Below are 15,196 nucleotides of genomic sequence, written 5' to 3'. Positions count from 1 at the left end.
CGTGTGGTCTCGACTCTTATACTGACTCCCAGTCATTCCAGGGTTTACGTGGGGCAGTGGGACAGGTAGGGGCTCGTCTCACTCCCTCACACACATACCCACACTTTTCCTTCTGTACAGCTTCTGTAGCTAAAAGTCAATCCCAATGCAGAAATGTTTCCTCTTTGTTCTTAAAATTCCCATTTTTGATGCTCAGGAACAAATGTGTGTTCATATTATCATTAAATAGAACAAAACAAGTCAGTGTTTCTGTTTCTTTTTCTGTTATTCCCTCTTTCTCGTCTCTTTTTCCTCCAGTCTTCCTCCATCTTGTCCTTTTTTTTTTGTGTCTAACATAAACACACACATGCCACACACACTTTAGAGCTTTCAGGGCGCGCCTGCTCTTCCCCACTTCACCCAGTTCAGCTCGTTGACCAGATGATCTCCTGCAGCCAGTCACAATGCTGGGGAGGAGTCTGCATTTAGAAAAAAAAAAAGAAACGTTTCTTTTTCCTTCTCTCCAGCCCTTCTTTGACTTTCTTTTTTTCTTGCTCAGCCCAGAACTTCATGATGACCATAAAATCCTTCCACGTGTCCACTGCTGGGTTTGGATTTAGAGGAGGAGGAAGAGAACATACATGGCTTTCCTGCAGTTATTTTAGGTGCTCAGTGATTTTGAATAATTTAAATGGGATGCACATACACATATACACACACACTATACTGCAACACGCAGGAGGGCAAATAAAAAACACATCTTGCTGGGTAAAAATGTTAAAGGCAAAAGCAAAACAAGATTATCATCCTGACACCACGTCCGTGTTTTCAAGTTTAAAAAGGGAAATGAGGTTTAATAAAAAAAACTGTGTGAAGATTGAGGAAAGGGTTTCATTGTATCTTACAGAAATGATAATCAAATGCATTTAAATGAAGAAGAAGCAGGAGCTGAATAGAGGAGGAGAAAAGAACATACATGCACAATAAATGCACTATATAAATGCATTATATAAAAGAAAGAGAAGTTGAAGGGGTGAATTTAAAAGGAGAATTCCAATTCCTGAATCTCCCATAATATATGTCCCTCTCTCTTGGCCTGTGTCATTTCCATGTCTTCTAATCATCTTTTTGTCAGTACACTATTTAAACATATATTTATTAATATGACAAAGACACTAGATTATAGGTCTACTGTTCGGTTGTGACCTGAGTAACCCAGACTCTGACAGGATAAAAGACTATAGGCGGTCTGCCTGGGGGGGTTGGGAGACACTCTGAGCTGAAGAAGACAGGCCCTGACTCGTGAGACAGCAAAAATGAGGTGGGGGGGGGGGGTAATTTCATTTTATCAAACAGAAACATATTATTGGGTTTGTGTTGAAAAGGCTTGCTTGTGTAAATCATATTTTTATGCAAATGTGAGTTGTGTCGTATTTGATATGTGTTTGATCATTAAGATGCATCCACTGAGCCTGAAGTCAGCAGTGCACTTTAATAAATAACATTTTTCATGCCAGAAAATGTTATTTTTATACGACTCATACATAATGTGATGACAACAATATGAAAGCCTCATATCGTGTATTGAGTTTATGTTTATCCTTTTTTTTTTACTCTGCCTCACAGTCCTGTTTCATCATTTCACTGTCACTACAGAGATGTGATTCTGCAACCAGCTCTTTATCACACGTACACTTTGATTTGTTTGTACGGGAAGTTTGAATGTGAAACTCTCTTAGGACTAAGGAATAAACACTGTAAGAAGGACATCGTTGGGTCTTTGAAATGAAACTGCAGTTATTTATCAAAAGGTTCATGTCTGTAATCAGAAATAGCCCTGAGCTCTATTTTTATCTGTCGATTGGATAAAAGGAAGAAAGCACTTTGAAGCTGAAGTGGTTTAATAAAAAAAACGGCTCTCAAAAGGATAGTATGATTTGTATGATATCAGTCTCTTTCCTCTCATAACTCAGACACATGCTATGAAAGATCTGAGCTCAGGTAGTTTAATTTCTCTTTACAGCTACTGCGGTACACCGTTATGCTTTGTGTCCTTTTTAATAACGGGATTTGCCACTTTTTGAATGAAATCCTCCTCTTTTTTTTTGTCAATCTCAATATTTTCTATCAATCCCAGACCATCTCCTGCCCAATCATCATTACTTTTTCTGTTATCATGATGGTTCACATTGTGGAGGTTTGACACTTAGCTTGTCAGCCCTGACTAGGTTGGGATCGGAGATGTGTTAGGACCTGCTATTTGCTGTGAAATGTGACCCCTTTCCCTTCCTCAGGGACTTGAGCACAGAAAAGGATCAACCAGGGTTTCCCTTCAAAAACATACACATATACTGTAGTTATTGGTTCCATAGTCATCCTTAATTCTTATTGATGAATATCCCAAGAAAACACAGATCTAAATGATCTTTTGTAAACATTAATGCAACTTGCATGCAAGGACATATTCAGTTTTGGTGCCCTTAAAGCACACATACATCAATATTTTACTCGCTTTGGATTTTATACTTCAATCTGTAGCAGGACTTTGTTTGCGTGATCAGTCAGTGTTTAGGGATGAGAAAAAGAAAACTGTTATCATCGGTCCAGTCATGCTGCGATTACTGTTTGATCTGCTCTACAACTTCAGCAACATATATTGTATTTCACTTAATCTCTCTATTATTCTCGCTTCAGTAAAGCAGAACCAAATCCAGCTTTTATTCTAAATTGAATGACATTTTTCAGCACGCAGTGATCTTATAGTGGCATATAGTTAGCCTTCCTGACTGGCATGTGAATAACCGCGGTATCAATTCAATTCAAGATCACACACACACACACGAGGTGGCCATGTTTCAGTATTTTCGTAGCCCGGTCAGACAGGAAGACCACACTGAGCAGGAATCAGGGGTGTTTCCTCTAACTGCTCCCTGGGGTCTACAGTGTCAACACACACACTAGCTCCTTTACACACACTAACTGTTATTTGATATCACTTTTAGTCATTTTCTTTGTTAATTAGTGTGTGTTTGTGTAAGTGTGAATGCGTCGAAGACAGAATGAGCTTTTGTCAGAGAGATCTCTCATGTTTGACCTTTTTTACTTTTCATCTTCCTTCAATCACCCACTACGTCCAGTTTTAAAGGGTTGAATCTGGAATACGAAAGAACAAGAAAAACACAGCTTTCGCTAAAGTATATCTTTACAGAGCTTTACAGATTAAAGCGCTGCATGATTTTAGTTTTAGGGAAATTGCTGAGAAAGTAATAAGAAGCGAGCCTGTAGTCTGAGCTCAAAATCTGCAGCCTCTGGCCTCAGATCTTATTCCAACACGTCAGTAATTTCCTTCTTCTACTTTGTATTTTTCTTCTGCTTTAACACATAGCATTAGTATTTAAGGTTTTTCTTTGCCCAAGTAAAACTATAACTCATTGCAAAACAATCATCCAGGTAGTCATTGTAAAATCATTTTTTAAAATCATGTTAGCACAATTTCAAAGATGCCATTTATGAATTCATTTTGGGAAAGTCAAAATGATGCACACCACTTAACAATATTAAGATTTGATGGTAGGGTGCAGCCATACAAATATGGATTCTTTGGTTTGAATATTGCATAAACCTTATATAGCTTCAATGCAGACTTTGAACTGCTCACATACACACAGTCACAGTATTGATTGTGAGGATTTTCAGGGAAGGGGGAACTAAAAGAGAATATGTATGTTAAGGGGTTAAAACCGCCTCACAATGGAATGTAGACTCTTTCTTACTTTGATGATATGACTGTTTTTTTTATAAAGATGCGATGCACAGTGATCATTTCCCTTCACAGACCTGTAGATGACGTGGCTGGGGCAGACTCCTGAGACGCTGTCTGCTGTTCGTGGCGCAAACCAATTTCTAAAAGGGAACGGGAAAAAAATAAAAACTATAATGACAAGCCCAAGCAACCAAAGTAAATGAAGAGCTGGCAGCGTTTGCATTTCCCCGTGTCTGCCCGCCCATTGTGGAGAACAGTCAGTGTTTAGGGAGGGGAGACTCCAGCTTAGAATAACATGACATTAAACTTAGAAATGAAAATTCAAGGTATCATTTTTTTTTCATTTTCTATTCATGTGTCACTGTTTTAACTTATGTGTCTTCATTTTTTATTTATCTTCTTTTTAAATTTGTTTTTCCTTATTTATCTGATGGAAACCATGATGTCTCACATTTAAGATACCTTCCTAAACGTTCCTAACTGCCTCAAAGGAAATGCGTTTTCTGCTCTCTGCATAAATCTATTCTTCTCTTTTTTTCTTTCTAGCCAGATGTGTTTCTCCTCTGGATCTCCCCCTGTGCAGGCCCCCATGATTCATTTTCCACAGACATCTTAAAAAAGTCCAAACCTCTCCCCTCCCCCATGCCTTTTTTCCTCTTCCCTTTCTCTCTTTTCCTGAGCTCAGACTCCCACTGCTGGATTGTCTCAGCCTGCAGTGTCAGAAACAGTGGAACCAAAACTCAGCACAGGAAAGGAATGAAGCTTATGTGGAATCTCTTTAGCCAAAGGGTTGTTGTTTATCTTCCACTCCCACCCTGGTGGTCAGAAGGGGGAGGTGGGATGAATCTGCCCAGGTGCTTCAGTGGGTGGGTCAATGAATGACAACCTTTGGGGGGGTAAACCCACCTCCAGTATAAGGGGAGGTGATAATGAGGAGGACTTTTCTTATGGGCTGCATTACTTTCACTGATGGGAGAAAAAACAGTGGAGGGGAAGAAACCTGCATGAGCTTGCAGCCACTCCTCTTCCTCCTCCTTCGGTCCTTTTGCCGCCCCGCCACATTCCCACCCTTCCCAACTCCTCCTTGTCCCACCCAGACAGACTCTTTGCTCCCTGGTTACTCAACCCCCACCTCTTTTCTAAGCTTTTGCTTTGATTTTCCAATGGGGATGACGCTTTCTTGTGATTGGTTGGTGGATATCGTGACTGGAATCTGACAGGTTTAACAGTTTTCATCATTGTTGATAAGGCACTTAGCAATTAGTATGTTTTAAATATTTGCTTCCTTGATGAGGGATGGGAGCTTTAGCATACAGCCCAGATTCGGGGGACAGATATCCTCTCGCTTTCCACAGACAAAAATAATTGCACTTAACATCAAACTTGTAGTTTGAATATACTGGACTATTTCTTGGCCGATAACTGGCTAGTCAAGCAAGTGACTGGCAACTGTGTGAAGATAACAAGACTCCATACAAAACATTTTATATGATGAGATGTTAATAATGAGCTTTCAAGATGCTGGTGGGTGTATTTATATACCCTCGGACAGAGACAAGCTAACTGTTTCCCCTTAGTTTCTCATCTTTCCGCTAAGCTGAACTAAGCTAAATTAAGCTAGGCTAAGGTAAACTAGGCTAACTGAATGGCTGTTGGGCATAGCGTACAGTGTTTGTACAGACAAAAGAAAGGGAGTTTATTGATGTTTCATATATAGAATTATTTCTTTAAATATCTCATGATGTTTTATGAAATTGGTACGGTGAAAAAGGAGAATATACTTCAACATAAATTTAAGCATATGTTGGCTGTACGTGTTAACCAAAAACAAAGCAAAAGTAAAAAGTAAAAAACTGAGCTTAGTTTATCAAGTTTTGAGCTGGCAGCTTTAATCTGTAAAAAAAAAAAACAGCTTTTACAGTATGTGACAATATGTTCAAAAGTGAACAGGGGATGAGTCTTATTTTTACTTCTTTTTGTAAATAAATAACCAAAATGTTGCTGAACTTACTCTGACTGACATAGTAAAGTTTGAACTGTCATTGTACAGCAGGAAAACAGATGTGTGTTGTGTTGCACACACACCTGTGTGCTGTGAAGTGTGTGAAGGGAGTGTGTGAGTGAGCCAGCCATACCGTGTCTTTACAGGCACGTGTCCTGTGATTGCATGTTAAGAAAATCTCCCACTTTCAACAGCAATAAAATGTAAATTGAAAGGTGGGCCAAGGAGAGGAGAAGCCTGCGATTACCTGCAGTCAGCTCTGCAGTGCATCTATATTACCTCTCACACACTCTGATGGGGACTCCTCTTTCCTCTTGAAATCATTGTTGGACGTTTTTTGCGCATTTTATAAATCAAGTCTTTCCTACATTAGCACCCAGATCCCAAAATAAGGTGGGGTGGATTGATTGCGATTTCTCTCCTGGCATAAGCCAAAAGCCTTTGAAGGGTTGATGGATAAAAGTCGGGAACCACAAGAAACAAGGATAACCTGAGTCCATAAGTAGTTTGTCAAAGGTCAAACTTCTGGTACACATTTTTGTAAAGGTTGTATACATTCAACAACCTCCAATATGCAGTGACCTTATAGAGGCTCTGATTATTCAGCAGTCACATAGTCCTTTATTTGGAGTAAACAGGAAGTTACCGCTTAACACGTCAGCCTGATCCTTGCTATAAAGTCTGACTGCAAGCAGAAATAATACAAAGACAGGAGGGCTTTGGAAATACCACGTTTGGGCTAAAGCAATCTTCTTCTATAATACTCATGCATTACATTAAAGTCCTGCTATTACATCATTTTCTCTTATATTAAACTGTACTTAATGCTGTTTGGTATAGCGTCAAATAGATAGTGAAAACTAAATTGCATGAGGCAAAAAATCCCATTTGCCGCAGTGCAAACAGCAGATAAAGGGGTTTAAAAGTTAATGACTGTTTAGTTACAGCACACTTATGAAGGGTTAGCGCTTTCTACCAGCACACATCCTCAGATGAACCCGGAGCCCTATCATCTCATCCAGAGACTACATCGGACGAAACCTCCTGCCACGTTGTCTCTCCTGTTCTCCCCTCCCTGTCTCACTCCCTCTTTCTCTCAGTCTCTTCCTCATTCCCTTGCTCTACTTTTCTCACTGTAATTCTTTCAATTATCTGACCATAGTCTGCCTCTCTGTTTTTTCACTGTCGCTATCTCTCTGCAGCCTTTCTGACGACACCTTTCTTTCTTTCTTCCTTTCTTCCTTTCTTCCTTTCTTCCATGTGATGTGGGTTTTGCAGGGATGAAGACAGGGTCAGTCCAATGAATTTACTTCCTGTGCTCCGTGCAGTCTAAATGCCAGCTTGGTGACCACACAGCATTGCATTATGGGTGCAGTGATGGTTCAGCTGCAACGTCTCGGTCACAGGCCATTTTCACCAATCTGCACTCTCTCATTTTGCCGAGGCTGTCGGACAGTCACATAGTTTGATCCCATAAACACACTGCATGGTCTACGTTAGATAAAAGCGCAACTGACTTGGAAAAAACAGTCTATAGTAGTATTGGGATCAATCACTTCTTGGATCAGATCAAGAAGAATGTTGTCAAAAAAAACGCAGTACACTTTAAAAAAAATACTGACATTTAATCTGTGAAGTTTGCCTTTTATTGTTTCATTTGAAAGAGGAATTGTCAACGTGATTATTTCTTTGTTCCTCACAAAAGCAGCTTTGCAATTAAATTCACAATATTCCCTGGTTTAATAAATTTAAGATTTGAATGCCAGATTTGTTTCTCGGTGTTTTGTGTTTCTTGTTAAACATTAAATCCACAACAAAGGACTACCCCATCCTCCTTTTTCTGATAGCTTTCATAATGCAAATCCCCCTTTATGTATCAGCAAGACATTTTTGATGGTATTGAACAAAACGAATAAGCAATATCATGGTCTATTGCTCTGTTCTGGCCTTAAGGTTCTCTGGATCCATCAGAGAACCTTAAGGCCAGGTAGACCTTGCTCCTCCACGGTGTAGCTTCAAACAAGCAGAACCACATTTTGGGAAATATCAGATTTATCAGCAGGGGATTCTGAGAATGACGTTTGATGTTTAGACGCAACACATTGTGGACAACTGGTGAACCATGTTTACAATGAATACAAAAAAAGACAATTGCCAACTCAATAAGGGAATTCAAATGCAGATAATATACTATTTGATCCCAGCCTCTGTTGTCTAGACTGAAGTCTCTTACTAAAGCTCCAGAAGGCTACAATGATCTAAACTGTACGTCTCCTTACCTGCTCATTACCACATTTAAAGATATTTTGGAGAATCACACCAGTTCTTTACCTCAAACGCCTCTGGCAACAAAGTGGAAGACGTGAAGTGTCTGAACGCCTCCCACAATCCTTTCTAGGGACCGCCCCGACCATCTGAAGGCAAAAAAAAGAGAGAGAAGGAAGAGGAAAAATTAACTGCTATGAAAATAAATGGCAGAAAGAAAACAGGAAAGATAAAAAAACAAACGGCAAACATTTTAAGAGTCATCTGAGAGTTTTAACAAGATCAACATTTCTAAACTTTTCTTCTCAAATTGACATCCAATAAAATGTTTGACATATCAAAAAGCATTTGGCCAAACGACTGCATTTGAATTAACTGCTTAAGCTGTGTATGTACATTTTCTATGGAACTTGTTTCTGTTGCTGTCAGACAAAGGCTTTTTTCCCTCTCTTAACTCCTTGGAATACTTTTAGTGTCTTTCTCTGTTTTCATGAGTGAGAGAGCAGCATCCTCTCCTGGTTAAAATGTTCAATAAACACGACACTCCCTATGTTGGGATTTTTAACCCCCTTTCTTCCTCTACAGTTTGTACAGAGCTTGTGGAACTGCCACGGGGAAACTGTAACATATCTGTGCAGTTAATATGGTGTGTATAATGGCTGTAACTACATTAATGAAGCATGCATGGAATACATTTTGCATGCATATTTCTTACAAGCATTATACAATCAAACAGCCATTATCATATTGTTCTCCATCTCCACAAAGGAACTGTAAAAAGCAGTGTCACATTATCCACTGGAGGGTGCCACTGCATCACATGCTGTACAATGAAGTACTGTATTTGTCTTCCATAAAAGCCACAGTCTGATCTGTTGTTCTCTATATATCCCTACTGGAGCAGCCGGATATTGTGTATATTGTTCAATGATACCACAGATTTATTCTGCCAATTCAATGATAGCTCTTCACATAATCCATTTTATCCACTCCTATGAGATCCTCTTAAGCCTCATCTGCTCTGGGCAGCGGAGTAAAGTCATTTTATTCAAAGGAAAGCACAAATAAACATCTGCAAACAGCGCTCCATTCATTTTGTTTTCCCACTTTCAACTTAAACAACCCCAGCATATTAAAATCCTTCAATGTATATTGCATAGTAAAATAATTATACTGGAGAAAATTCTGTAGATTCCACATGTTGGATTTGTCTCAAAACACTGACTTATCTGCTGACTATGGCACACATTTATCCACACTGGCATCATGTTGAGGTAGAAGATGGATTTTCTCTCTGAGGCTATTTGCAATCACATCAAAATATTTCTCTGAAGCTTTGTGAACTTCTGACCATCTGAATAAATAGCTAAAACTTCTGAGTGCAGGGTGACCCGGCTGTCTGTCCGCACAATCATTTTTTAGATTTTCTCCTGCGGCTATGTATTTCTCTGAAGATGCAGAATGACAGACGGGTTGCCAAGACTGTCAGACCTCGTTTAGGAGTAAAATATGGCCGCAATAAATCATTTTCTCATTTTCTGTCGGACAAAAAAGAAAAGCAGGTATAAAGCAGGTTGAGATAAATCACATGTTGCTGTTGGGATGTACTTAATGTAACAAAAGTTTACATTTGTATAAACAAAGTCAGTGGTGACATTAGAACAACAGATACAAAATCAAATTAATACTGTAGTAGAAAAACAAGTATCAAGACGCTTTGGCAAGGTAGGTTTTCCATTGCATTTCATAGGGTGAAATCATTACACGGCACCCTCACCTCCAGACTGGAGGCTCCAGTGGTTTTGCTTCATTTCAGTTGCATTAAAACATGCCAACAAATTAACTCCACAGGTTGTAAACATGGTAAACTCTTCATTTGCTTGTAACCTGACAATAATTTTAGCAAAGCTAACACAAGTATTTGTTTGCACTGATGACTTTTTAGTCATTGAGTTACCCTGGTCGTTGGGGGAGGTTACTTCCTGGTTCAGCAGAAGGTGTGGCTGAGGGCTGAGGATGGATAAATACTGCAAGCAGCCAATTGGGACAAATTGGGACAAACCACGTGCTTCCATGTCAAAGGGGGGGGATTGAGTTCATCTTAATTACTCCTTGTTTTTTATCTGGTTTGGCCAAGCCACTGTATAGTATGTTCCTGGTTTTGTCATTGTGGCAGGTCAATTGTTTTATTTATTAGTAGTTCTGTGTTGGCGGATTTTCGGGATAATGTAAAACCCAGTTTCTGTTGCTTTACTGCTTCCCTAACAAGAAAATATCAAATGATTATGTGAGGACAAGATGAAACCATGTGACATTGGGCATTTCAAATATGTTTCTGCACATGACGTCAGGCTTGAGACTGTTTTGGATCACTTTCACCGCTCTAGTTGTGTCATTTTCAGTTGCAGAAGGCAGCTGTTCACACCATCACCAACCATGCAACAACCAGCAGAAATACACAATTAGCCATCAGCTGGTGAACAGAGGAGAGCATTTGAACAAAAGTGTAAGCTAAATTGAATTAAATGTAAAGCACTTTGAAGCTGAAGAGACAGAAATTTCATTCAGGAGTTGATGCACACCAAACACCAAACACCAAACACAAGCTAAAAGAAAGTAAATATTTGCTTTAATTAGAAACAGGGCTCCAAATAATGCTTCATAATTGCTGAATTGGTGATAAGCAACTGTTTACTAAAACTAGTATGTCAACATTTTGTTCCCCCTTCTGTCATATATTTTCACCTTTAGATTTTGGCTTCTGCTCCAATTGAAATATTTTTGAATATGATTTATAAACTCTGTGACATTGATGTTATAAAATTGCACTGCAGGGCCATGTTGCTTTTACATGTCTTACTGAAGCTCCCCTTCCCTTTCACCACACTATGCCTTTTACCTGAGTTGTCCATCTTTTTCTGGGTTTCCATTGAACAGTGTGACATTGACTGACACCGCTTTAATGACATCTTTGCTGAAGCAATGCTCCAGCGGGTTCTCTCAGAACATATCATAATTCCTAAGCTTTTTTATATTAGGTGCAATATTCTCACCTCATATCTTTCTAGAATTGCCAAGAATTCTTCGGATCCGTCTGCTTTTTAAGTCAAATAACACTACCAATATAGGACTAGTGGCACATGAGTTTATTGATACTGACACTAAAAGAATCCATATGTGGTCTGTGATGAAAGATGTCTTTTTCAAAGCAGAGTTAAGATGTCAGATATAATTTTAAATTCCTTTCTCCAGAAGAGCTGCTCTTGAAATCTAGCCTGACGTACGGTATGCTCAGAAAGTCTTTGCCGGGTTTGCTTCCCCTTCCCCAGCTTTGCTGTATATACCAAAGGTCTTGTTCAGTCACTCAAGAGTCACCAGGAGACTCTATAAGGCAATGGAAGCTCAATCTGCATACATTAGAATTGCAAATGCGGTCAGATGCTCACGACAGCATCCATACATAAAGATTAGTTTTGAAAAGTGACAGAACTTCATAGACACGCGTGAGGGAGGAGAGGGGCACAGGTCAGTGGGCTAGAGACAGATGGGCCATCAGGACACTTAGGTTATCATGCATATGGTTATTAGCTCTGTTAGCTGAAAATGTGCGCTTGAGGAGGAATAAAGAATTGTAGGGCTCTAAAGATTTTATTTTAATTGATGGGTAATGGGCACTTTGGTGGATATTTTGCATCGTTAACAAGCAGTGCAGTATGCTTTGAGATTCTACTTTCAAGGAATATTACCACAAACTCAGAGTCTTTTACGACCTTTTACAAAACAGCAAATGAGTGTTTCCCATCATAACATTAACAGATGGGTTTGGTTGACATTGATTGGACTGGCTCAATCAAACATGTTGTTGGTACCTTTGAAAATAGGAATAATGTTGATCTTCTACATTATATTCATAATTTATTATCTTTGTAAGGGATTTTTTATAAGCAATCAAACATATTCAATAATATAAATGGCCTCAAATATTTAAAATGGATTCAGTTTAATATATGGTTTGGCCTAAAACTGTTTTTATGAAAGATGTGCCAATTACAGAGGCATCACATTACTCAGCCTCCCCGGGAAAGTTTACTCTAAGGTGCTGGAAAGGAGGGTCCGGCCGATTGTCGAACCTCAGATTGAAGAGGAACAATGCGGTTTTCGTCCTGGTCGTGGAACGACGGACCAGCTTTTCACTCTCGCAAGGATCCTGGAGGGGGCCTGGGAGTACGCTCATCCGGTCTACATGTGCTTTGTGGATTTGGAGAAGGCGTATGACCGGGTTCCCAGGGAGATACTGTAGGAGGTGCAGCGGGAGTATAGGGTGAGGGGGTCTCTGCTCAGGGCCATCCAATCTCTGTACTCTCAAAGCGAGACCTGTGTCCGGGTCCTCGGCAGCACGTCGGACCGATTTCCGGTGAGGGTTGGCCTCCGCCAGGGCTGCGCTTTGTCACCAATCCTGTTTGTGATATTCATGGACAGGATTTCGAGGCGTAGTCGTGGGGGAGGGGGTTTGCAGTTCGGTGGGCTAAGGATTGCACCACTGCTTTTTGCAGATGATGTAGTCCTAATGGCTTCATCGGTCTGTGACCTTCAGCACTCACTGGATCGGTTCGCGGCCGAGTGTGAAGCGGCTGGGATGAGGATCAGCACCTCCAAATCTGAGGCCATGGTTCTCAGCAGGAAACCGATGGACTGTCCACACCAGGTAGGGAATGAAGCCTTACCCCAAGTGAAGGAGTTCAAGTATCTCGGGGTCTTGTTCTCGAGTGAGGGAACAATGGAGCGTGAGATGGGCCGGAGAATCGGAGCAGCGGGAGCGGTACTGCAGTCGCTTTACCGCACCGTTGTGACGAAAAGAGAGCTGAGCCAGAAGGCAAAGCTCTCTGTCTACTGGGCCATCTTCGTTCCTACCCTCACCTATGGTCATGAAGGATGGGTCATGACCGAAAGAACGAGATCGCGGATACAAGCGGCCGGAATGGGATTTCTCCGCAGGGTGGCTGGCATCTCCCTTAGGGATAAGGTGAGAAGTTCAGTCATCCGGGAGGGACTCTGAGTAGAACCGCTGCTCCTTCGCGTTGAAAGGAGCCAGTTGAGGTGGTTCGGGCACCTAGTGAGGATGCCACCTGGGCGCCTCCCTAGGGAGGTGTTCCAGGCACGTCCAGCTGGGAAGAGACCGAGGGGTAGACCTAGGACCAGGTGGAGGGATTATATCTCTTCGCTGGCCTGGGAGCGCCTTGGAATCCCCCAGTCAGAGCTGGTTGATGTGGCCAGGGAAAGGAAAGTTTGGGGCTCTCTGCTGGAGCTGTTACCTCCGCGACCCTGACGGAAAAGCGGGAGAAGATGGATGGATGGATGTTACATCATGATAACACTGTGTACAACTTTTGATACTGTAGACTGTGATTCATAGGTTTCCTTTTAACTTATTTATTAAATCTTTATTGATTTAAATCTTTAAAGACTTCCCATGTTTAAATGGGGTAAGCTGATTCAGCAGACCACCAGTTTTAAACTAGCCGAGAACTTAATAATTTATGAATAGCTATAACCCAAACCTTGCTTCGTAGTAGTTATTTACTGTAAATCATTCATGAAAAATCTATGTTAACATTTTCTGTGTGCAACAATGTCTGTGACATTCCTGTGTTAGCTATACCTGTCGCCTCTGATTGCTCAGTCCTAAACGTTAGGTTACCTGTGGTGGACTTGGATTATTACGGACATAGGCGTGATTTTTCACCAAAGAGAATGACATACATAGATTTGTGTCCTATACGCTCACACTGAGAGTCCATTGGGTCCTCAATGCACTTTAATCAGTCCTGGGTCAAGACCATTAGGGGGTCGGAAGTTTCTGCGTCCCTCTGCTCACCCTGAGTGGAATTGTGCAAACACTTGATTAGCTTGCTGAAAGTCCATGGCACACCCAGGCCTCAGGTGATTAGTGTAGATTTGACACGAAGAACTTGTGTTCTTACACAGTATTCATTTAGAAAACATGTACATAGTTTTGTTGGAAAAGTGACTCTCAAGTTAAGTCACTAATTAATTGGATTGCCATAACGCTGAGGTAAAAAATAATTGGTCACTTAGTAGGTATTGTGTTGTTTTTCAGTATTATAGCAGTTAAAACAAAGGTACATTTTAGTTCAATTTATTTATCGAAAGAGACAGTATTACTTTTGTGTGAAATCAAGTCTATATAGATAGAAAGAAGTACTTTATTGATCCCAATTTGGTAAATGTTTGTGTTGCAGCAACATAAGACAATGCATTGTACATTATAATAGAAATAAAATAGCATTAAAAAGAAAGTAAAAAATATATCTACGTTTAATTTAGGGAATCAGCCAACTTCTTTATGCAAATACGAAAGGAACAGGCAGGTATCTTGGACAAGATCAGGGAAGAAATGACGATGACCGAACACCAGACAAAAGGGAGACAGGGACTAAATACACAAGGGTAATCACAAGACGAGACACAGCTGGAAGGGGAGGAGAAACACAGGGGCAACAGAACAAAACTCTACACAATTAATTTAAATAATGAATAGTGAAATGTTGGCATGTGCTACACAACTAGTGTTGTGAGATGGTGGTTTTCTTGCCACGTCTGTATAAATATCTGATATTTTGAGAGCCAGTTGCTCCATATATAACACATATTTGAGCGATACTACATTTCCTTCAAAAGAATAGCTTTCAGTCTGAATCAATCATGAAGTTGTTCACATTTCCCCCCAAAGCTGCTCTGTCAATCATGTTTTTCCTTGAGAATTTAATAGTAGCGAGCTTGGTTCAGGTAGCCAACAGTGTACCATTTCTGTCTTCTGTGACTTCCAGCTCAGACCTGAGTACAACCTGGCTATGGAAGATAAGGAGCTGGTAAATTACCTTCCAAGCATAGAGCAGAACATTATCACAGGGGAAAGATTAAGCAGCTACAGACACAATTGAAATTAAATTCCCTCGCAAGCAATTACAATTAGGTTTCTACCTTCTCCAGGTTTAGATTCTTGTCATAAAACATATTTCTCCTAATTTTGCTGAAGACATTTTTGACGCTGATTGACATGCATGCATGAAAGACTTGAACAAACCAGCAGAAGTTTCACTGATCAATCTAAAGTCTTTCTTTCAGTGACAGCACAGCATAATCCTGTCAGTCAGAATCAGCCTCAT

General features: G+C 40.4%; 1 long non-coding RNA gene across 2 annotated transcripts; it reads right to left on the bottom strand.

Moving 5' to 3' along the window:
- Positions 1–3,063: 3,063 nt before the first annotated feature.
- LOC134874495 (uncharacterized) lies at positions 3,064–9,995 on the bottom strand. Of its 2 annotated transcripts, none has more exons than XR_010167074.1 (4): positions 9,967–9,995; positions 8,076–8,158; positions 3,817–3,882; positions 3,064–3,132 (listed from the first exon to the last, which is right to left on the bottom strand). It is a non-coding gene; the product is annotated as an uncharacterized LOC134874495 (long non-coding RNA). The 2 variants fall into 2 exon arrangements; XR_010167075.1 differs by having other exon boundaries at positions 3,071–3,132; positions 3,753–3,882.
- Between the last annotated feature and the right edge of the window lie 5,201 nt (positions 9,996–15,196).

The sequence above is a fragment of the Eleginops maclovinus genome, chromosome 13 (genome assembly GCF_036324505.1).
Source record: "Eleginops maclovinus isolate JMC-PN-2008 ecotype Puerto Natales chromosome 13, JC_Emac_rtc_rv5, whole genome shotgun sequence".
NCBI classification, from domain to species: domain Eukaryota; kingdom Metazoa; phylum Chordata; class Actinopteri; order Perciformes; family Eleginopidae; genus Eleginops; species Eleginops maclovinus.
Note: the sequence above shows the minus strand (reverse complement) of the source record. Positions and strands in the feature narration are given on the sequence as shown.